Source organism: Pristiophorus japonicus, chromosome 4 (genome assembly GCF_044704955.1).
Source record: "Pristiophorus japonicus isolate sPriJap1 chromosome 4, sPriJap1.hap1, whole genome shotgun sequence".
NCBI classification, from domain to species: Eukaryota; Metazoa; Chordata; class Chondrichthyes; family Pristiophoridae; genus Pristiophorus; species Pristiophorus japonicus.
This window is the reverse complement of record NC_091980.1, coordinates 129,089,877-129,098,333: the sequence shown is the minus strand read 5'-3', so window position 1 is coordinate 129,098,333 and position 8,457 is coordinate 129,089,877.

The window sequence follows — 8,457 nt, the reverse complement described above, 5'->3', positions numbered from 1 at the left end:
CATATAACAATGTAATCTGCTACAAACCGGGCACAGAGAACTGTGCAGAAGCTCTCAGTCTGCTACTATTGCCCACCACCGGGGTGGAAATGGCACTGCCAGCGGACTTGCTCATGGTCACGGAGGCATTTGAGAACGAGAAGTCCTCCATTACGGCCCACCAGATCTGGGCCAGCCAGGATCCAGTACTGTCCTTGGTAAAAAAACTGTGTTCTCCATGAGAGCTGGTCCAGTGTCCCAGTGGCGATGCAGGAAGTGATTCAGCCATTCCACAGGCACAAAGACAAGTCGTCCCTGCAGGCGCACTGTCTTTTGTGGGGTAATCGCGTGGTCTTGCCCAAGAAAGTCAGAGACACATTTATTTGCAAACTGCACAACACCCACCCAGGCATCGTAATGATGAAAGCCATAGCCAGATCTCACGTGTGGTGGCCTGGCATCGACTCAGATTTAGAGTCATGCATGCACCAGTGCAGCACTTACTCTCAGCTGAGCAAAGCACCCAGAGGGGCACCGCTAAGTTTGTGGTCATGGCCATCCAAACTGTGGTCGAGGATCCATGTAGATTCTTGGAATAAATGTTTTTGGTTGTCGTGGACGCTTCCTTAAAATGGATTGAATGTGCAATAATGACTGTAAGCACATCCACGGCCACCATTGAAAGCCTACGAGCCAGGTTTGCCACGCACGACTTGCCTGATGTCCTAGTCAGTGACAATAGGCCGTGCTTCATCGGTGCTGAATTCAAGGAATTCATGACCCGCAACGGGATCAAACATGTCACATCTGCCCCGTTCAAGCCCGCATTCAACGGCCAAGCAGAACAGACAGTTCAGACCGTCAAGCAAAACTTGCAACGTGTGTCGAAAGGCTCCCTGCAGACCGAGTTGTCCCAAGTACTGCTTAGCTACCGCACCAGACCCCACTCACTCACCGGGATTCCCCCAGTTGAGCTGCTCATGAAAAGGGTGCTTAAAACAAGGCTCTCTCTTGTCCACCCTGATCGCCATGATCACGTGGAGGGCAAGCGACATTAACAAAGTGTGTACCATATCCGCACAAATTTGTCATGCGTTATTGAGATCAATGATCCTGTGTTTATGCTCAATTATGGATATGGTCCCAAATGGCTCACCTTGGTCACAGCCTAAGAGGGGAGCAGGGTGTTTCAGGTCAAACTGACCAATGGACAAATGCACAGAAAACATTTGGACCAAATCAAATTGCGGTTCACCAACAGCTACAAACAACCCGAAGAGGACCCAACCAAATTTGACCTTCCAACACACACACACAAGTGGCAACTGACATCATAGTTGACCACAAAACAGAACTCATCATCCCCAGAAGCCCGGCAAAGTCAGCTGCCCAAAAGCCCAGTGAAGAAAGGACCAACCCACCTTCACCAGCATTTGTACCGAGACGATAGACAAGGGAGCACAAAGCCCCAGATTGTCTCACCTTGTAAATAAGTGTACTGTTGACTTCACGGGGGAGTGATGTTATGTATTTAACCCCTTGTAACCTGCATCACACCTGACCACCTGAGGGAATCCCTTGGGAGCACAGTATATAAGCAGGTCACCCACGATGTAATTGTAATAATGGAACTAAGATCACACTTGCTCATTACACACAATACTCAGTCTAACCATTTATTATGAGTGTAACAAGCAGCTTCTCCATAAATGTATCTATTTGTATTCAGTCCCATTGTGCATTTCATACCAAATCACAATCAACCTCTCCAAATCCTACTGGATCTCCATGTGTCTCCTTCACCCTGAGAATGGATTCAAATTTTGACACTGCAACTGTATTTATCCAATGTTTATAAGTTAATTCGTTGAGAACTACAGTGAGTGCAATGAAATTGCCATCTTCAGTCATTCCTCATTAATGTCTTTGCATCTCTCAAAGTTTCCAGTCACCTTATTCGATCTTTGCTATTGTATGAAAATTCATCAATAGCAAAGGAAACTTCTCACCACCTTGGGCTTTCTGTGCCTATCGCCATCCCGATTCATCACAGGGAGTGACACTGAATTCAAAGAGATCTTGTGGAAAGGATCAAAGGGTCCCCCAGACTCAATGATCACAGGCCTGAATCGAAGTCTCTGGTGCCCACCAGGATGGCCATTGAGTGTGACCATGTGATGTCCATCAGTTTGGTCTAAGCCCTTTGTGACCGCAGGACAGTCACTGCATCTTGGATCCTTCGACCAATACAGGTGTAAATATACAGACAAATGTTCGGGTCAGGTGGCTCAACTGTGCTCATTGGTGGTATCTCCCTCAAAAGGGCAGTGCCTGTGGATGTGATTGGTGGCTCTGGACCTTAATCACTGCCATCCGCTCTGCCCATCTGAAGCAGAGTTTTAATCCAAGCGAACACCTCTCAACAGCTAATCCAGGACTGAACCACTTCTGCACTGAAACCAGACGTCATAGCTTTGGATCTCAGAGAAACACCAACATGAAAGGGAAAGGACTAGAGAGGAGAGATGAGAAATTTTTTTACGCAACGAGTTGTTTTGATCTGGAACACGCTGCCTGAAAGTACGGTAGAAGCAGATTTAAGTGCATCTTTGAAAAGGTGAATTGGATATATAGGTGAAAAGAAAAAAATCTCAGGATTATGGGGAAGGAGCTGAGGAGTGGGACTAATTGGATCACTCTTTCAAAGAGCCTGCACAGGCACAATGGACTGAATGGCCTCCTTCTGTGTTGTATGAATCTATGATGAGGCACAGTTACAGAACAACTGAAGAGGGTGTAAAAAGGATTTACAAGGATGATACCTGAAAAGTGAGGGTATACTTATCAGGAAAGGATGAACAGGCTGGGTCTCTTTTCTCTTGAAAAGAGAAGGCTGAGAGGTGAGCAAATAGAGGTCTATATAATTATGAAATGTTTGATAGAGTAGATACAAAGAGAATGTTTCCATGTGTGGGGAAGAGCAAAACTAAAGGCCATCAATATAAGACAATTTGTTTCTAATTTGGCCAAGCTGGTCAATGCCAGTTTTTATGCTCCACACAAGCCTTCTCTCTTCTTGCTTCATCTAACCCGATCAACATATTGTTCTATTCCTTTCTCTCCCATGCACTTGCCTAGTATCCCCTTAAATATGCTATTTGCTTCATTAATATGACTCCAATAGTTGTGATGGCCTCATGGCAATTTTATATTCTAACACATTGGATCATGGTAATGTTGACATTTGATTGTAGGTTTGTTTAATCCATTATATGTGAAATGTTGCTTTCTAGAAACCGGAGCAGGATGAGTGGAGCAATGGTCTGGAGACGATGCAGAGAGTTCTGCAGATGGAGAAGAATGTGCACCAGAGTCTGCTGGATCTGCACAAACTCTCCACTGGGAGCACCGACCCTCATGTAAATTCTTAATGTGGGCTTTTAGGTAAGTTGGAGGTTGTGGAACCTTGCTGTGCTCGCGCCTAATTAAAGGATCTCCACGCCCAACAGCTTTGTTGGTGAATTTCAATTGAGCTTTGGGAAGGGACAGGGGAAGGTGGCCTACCGTGGACATTGACTAGTAAATGTATCTCAGTGATCCCAGGATCTGATCACCTATTGTGCAGTAAGTTAAATTTCATTCCATCAATTGTACTGCTTGACTATACTCCACTGCAAGAGGATTAAAATTTAAATTCTTAAGTGGAAGCTGACATTCCTTGGTATCTGCTGCTGGACATAACTAGTTTCCCTCTTTCAGTTGTGTGACTTCCTGGAGACCCACTACTTGGATGAACAAGTGAAGATGATCAAGAAGCTTGGTTATCACATCACCAACCTGAAGAGACTGGGAGCCCACAAGAATGGCTTGGGAGAGTATCTGTTTGACAAGAACACCCTGGGGGAGAGTGACTAAACTGACTGGATGAAGCTTATTGTGGTTAATACTTGTATTTCTATAATTTAGACCCAGTCCTGTCGGGAATGATGGCTTGTGATTTTGTACAAAGAGCTGAGACCCGTCAGTGTAAATAAACTGTTCAACATTGGACTGAGTTTTGTCTCCTTGTAAATTTGAGTGGTTGCTTATTTTTCATTTCACATAACTTGGTTTACATCAAACAAGAATTAAACTGAGCTGTGCAACAGTGTGATGGCATTCAGTTCTATGAAATTTGTTTATCCTCGAGTGTAATGTCGATTGTCGTAACTGGGATATATACCTGTTGTAAGATGTAAGACGTTGAAGGTTGCGTTTAGACAATTGACAGCCCCATGGGATATTGGCCCAGTGACCAAAAATCTGATCAAAGGTATGTATTAAGGAGGTACAGAGATGATTAGGGAGGGATCTCCAGAGCTTGGACCTTAGACTTCTGTGTAACATTAGCTGTTCCCAATATCTGACCTTACATAAATAACAATTAAATCCAACAAAATGCAAGTAGCTGTAAAATGTGTTAAACACCAGGAATGTTTTCCATTAAACCATTTTGCACCATTTCAGTCCAGAGAAGAATAAATCCTGGATTAGCTTCGTATTTAGTGTACCTGCCCTGTGAAGAGCAGTTTGTATTCAGTAGCTGCTACAGATCCTCTTCACTTATCCAGGCAGTTCAGTAATGGAACTCACAACTGCTGTTATAGGCTTTCTGTTCAGTTTTGTAGGCAGACAAGCAATGTCTCAGCACAATGTGCTCTGGGCACTACAATTGGGTGAGGAGGGAAAACAACAGGTGGCATCAGCTTGCTGTCACATCTTCATTGGTTAGTGTGGATACCCTTGTGTGGTGTGGTTCTGGGACAGCTTCTCTTCCGCCCGCTCCCATCATTGTTGAATAACATACTAACACAACCTCGATTCACATGAATAAGGAATTGGGTAAGGTATTGAAGGACTAACTGTACGCCAACAAAATATAATCCTCTGGAAGGAGTAAATGTATTTCATTAATTCTACAAAGCAAAAAGCCCAAGAAGTTAAACCCATTTTTCCCCTGCCCTGGCCCCAATGCCTACACACTCAATTTATAAGCCCACTATCAATTTGTATTTAGGCCCTCTGTTTGTTATATAACCATCACCCTGGATTGGATCTCCATTTCTCTCCTTCATGGCTATGGATGGATTCAAATGTTAATGCTGCAGTTCCAATAATCCAGTGTTTACAAGTTATTTTTAGCAATTTAGTGAGAACTGTATTGCATGCAATTAAATTGCCATGTACACACATTCCAGGTTAATGTCTTAGCAACTCTCAAAAGCATCTTTGGGGTATCGGTGTTTTAAAACTTCATATATTGATGAGCCACAGTTCCACGCGTCAGCCTGGGTCTGCGTGCTGATGGATTTGATGGCTTCATGTATTCAACAAAATCTCCAGCTCACTCGATGTGAAATTTTACAGGTGCTCATGTTTTAACAGTTACTTACAATTTACAGCACAGAAAAAGACCATTCGGGCCAACTGGCCCAGGCTGTGGGTTATGCTCCATGTGAGCCTTCTCCCACCCCACTTCATGTAGATCTATTAGCATATCCTTCTATTCCTTTCTCTCTCGTGTTTATCTAGCTTCCCCTTAAAAGCATCTATACTCTTTGCATTTAGAGTTATTACTGCAGGTATCTCAATAAACGCACCACTGCTGCTGTGGATTTTCTGTTAAGCTGTGTGGGCAAAGAAGTGAGTAACAGCTATAGAGACACGCAATGTCTGAGCTCAAGGCCAGCATATATTGCCCATCCCTAATTGCCCTTGAGAAGGTACTCGTCAGCCATTTTCTTGAACCGCTGCAGTCTTGTGGTGAAGATACTCCCACAGTGCTGTTCGGGAGGGAGTTTCAGGATTTTCCTCCAGTGACGAAGAAGGAACGGCGATATATTTCCAAATCAGGTTGGTGTGTAAGTTGGAGGTGAACTTGCAGGTGATAGTGTTCCCAAACCTCTGCTGCCCTTGTCCTTCTAGGTGTTAGAGCTAATGCGTTGGCAAGTGCTGCTGAAGAAGCCTTGGCGAGTTGCTGCAGTGCATCTTGTTGCCAGCTTCTCCATACCTCTTGTAAGATCTAAAACGTTGAAGGGTGCATTTAGACAATTGACAGCCCCATGGGATATTGGTCCAGTGACCAAAAACCTGATCAGAGGTATGTATTAAGGACGTACAGAGATGGTTAGGGAGGGATCTCCAGAGCTTGGACCTTAGATTTCTGTACAACATTACCTGGTCTCACTATCTGCTCTTACATAAATAACAATTAAATCCAACAAAATGCAAGTAGCTGTAAAATGTGTTCAACACCAGGAATGTTTTCCATTAAACCAGTTTGCACTATTTCAGTCCAGTGAAGAATAAGTCCTGGATTAGCTTCCTATTTAGTGTACCTGCCCTGTGAAGAGCAGTTTGTATTCAGTAGCTGCTACAGATCCTGTTCAGTTATCCAGGCAGTTCAGTAATGGAACTCCCAATTGCTGCTATAGGCTTTCTGTTAAGTTTTGTAGGCAGACAAGCAATGTCTCAGCACACTGAGCTCTGGGCACTACAATTGGGTGAGGAAGGAAAGCAACACGTGGCATCAGCTTGCTGTCACAGCTTCATTGGTTAGTGTGGATACCCTATGGGTGTGGTTCTGGGACAGCTTCTCTTCCGCCCGCTCCCATCATGGTTGAATAACGCACCAACACAACCTCCATTCACATGAATAAGGAATTGGGTAAGGTATTGAAGGACTAACGGTACTCCAACAAAATATAATCCTTCTGGGATGAGTAAATATATTTCATTAATTCCACAAAATAAAAGGCCCAAGAAGTTAAACCCATTTTTCAAATGCCCTGGCCCCAATGCCAACATTCTCAATTTTTTAGCCCACTATCAATTTGTATTTAGTCCCACTGTGCATTATATAACCATCACCCTGGATTGGATCTCCATTTCTCTCCTTTATGGCTATGGATGGATTCAAATGTTAATGCTGCAGCTCTAAAAATCCAGTGTTTACAAGTTATTTTTAGGAATTTAGCTGAGAACTGTATTGGGTGCAATTAAATTGCCATGTACAGACATTCCAGGTTAATGTCTTAGCAACTCTCAAAAGACCCTTTGAGGTATCAATGTTACAAAATTCAAAAATTGATGAGCCACAGTTCCATGAGTCAGCCTGGGTCTGCGTGCTGATGGATTTGAAGGCTCCATGTATTCAACAAAGTCTCCAGCTCACTCGATGTGAAACTTTACAGGTGCTCATGTTTTAAGAATTACTTACAATTTACAGCACAGAGAAAGACCATTTGGGCCAACTGGCCCATGCTGTGGTTTATGCTCCATGTGAGCCTTCTCCCACCCCACTTCATCTCGACTTATTAGCATATCCTTCTATTCCTTTCTCCCTTGTGTTTATCTAGCTTCCCCTTAAATGCATCTATACTCTTTGCATTCAGAGTTATTACTACGTGTAGCTCAGTAAACGCACCACTGCTGTTGTGGATTCTCTATTAAGCTGTGTGGGCAAAGAAGTGAGTAACAGCTACAGAGACCAGCAATGTCTGAGCTCAAGGCCAGCATATATTACCCGTTCCTAATTGCCCTTGAGAAGGTGCTGGTCAGCCATTTTCTTGCACCGCTGCAGTCTTGTGGTGAAGATACTTCCACAATGCTGTTAGGGAGGGAGTTTCAGGATTTTCCTCCAGTGACGAAGAAGGAATGGTGATATATTTCCAAGTCAGGTTGGTGTGTAAGTTGGAGAGGAACTTGCAGCTGATAGTGTTCCCAAACTTCTGCTGCCCTTTTCCTTCTAGGTGTTAGAGCTTTTGGGTTGGCAAGTGCTGCTGAAAAAGCCTTGGTGAGTTGCTGCAGTGCATCTTGTCGATGGTACACACTGCAGCCATGGTGCACCGGTGGTGGAGGCAGCGAATGGTGAAGGTGATGGATGGGATGCCAATCAAGAGAGCTGCTTTGTCCTGGATGGTCTCATGCTTTTTCCGTATTGTTGAAGTTGCACTCATCCAGGTCAGTGGAGAGTATTCCACCACACTCCTGACTTGTGCCTTGTAGATGGTGGAAAGGCTTTAGGTTGTCAGGAGGTGAGACACTCACTGCAGAATACCCAGCCTCTGACCCACTCTTGTTACCAAAGTGTTTTTGCGGCTGGTCTAGTTAAGTTTCCGGTCAACGGTGACCCCAGGTTTCGATGCTGGGGAATTCAGTGACAGTGAATTCTAAGGTTAGGTGGTTAGACTCTTGCTTGTTGCAGATAGTCATTGCCTGGCATTTGTGTGGCACCATTGTTACTTGTCCCTTATCAGCCCAAGCTTGAATGTTGTCCAGGTCTTGCTGCATTTGGGCGTGGACTGCTTCATTTCTCAGGTGTTGCAAATTGAACTGACCACTGTGCAATCATCAACAAACATCTCCACTTCTGGCCTTTATGATGGAGGGATGATCATTGATGAAGCAGTATAAGATAGTTGGCATAGGACACTGCCC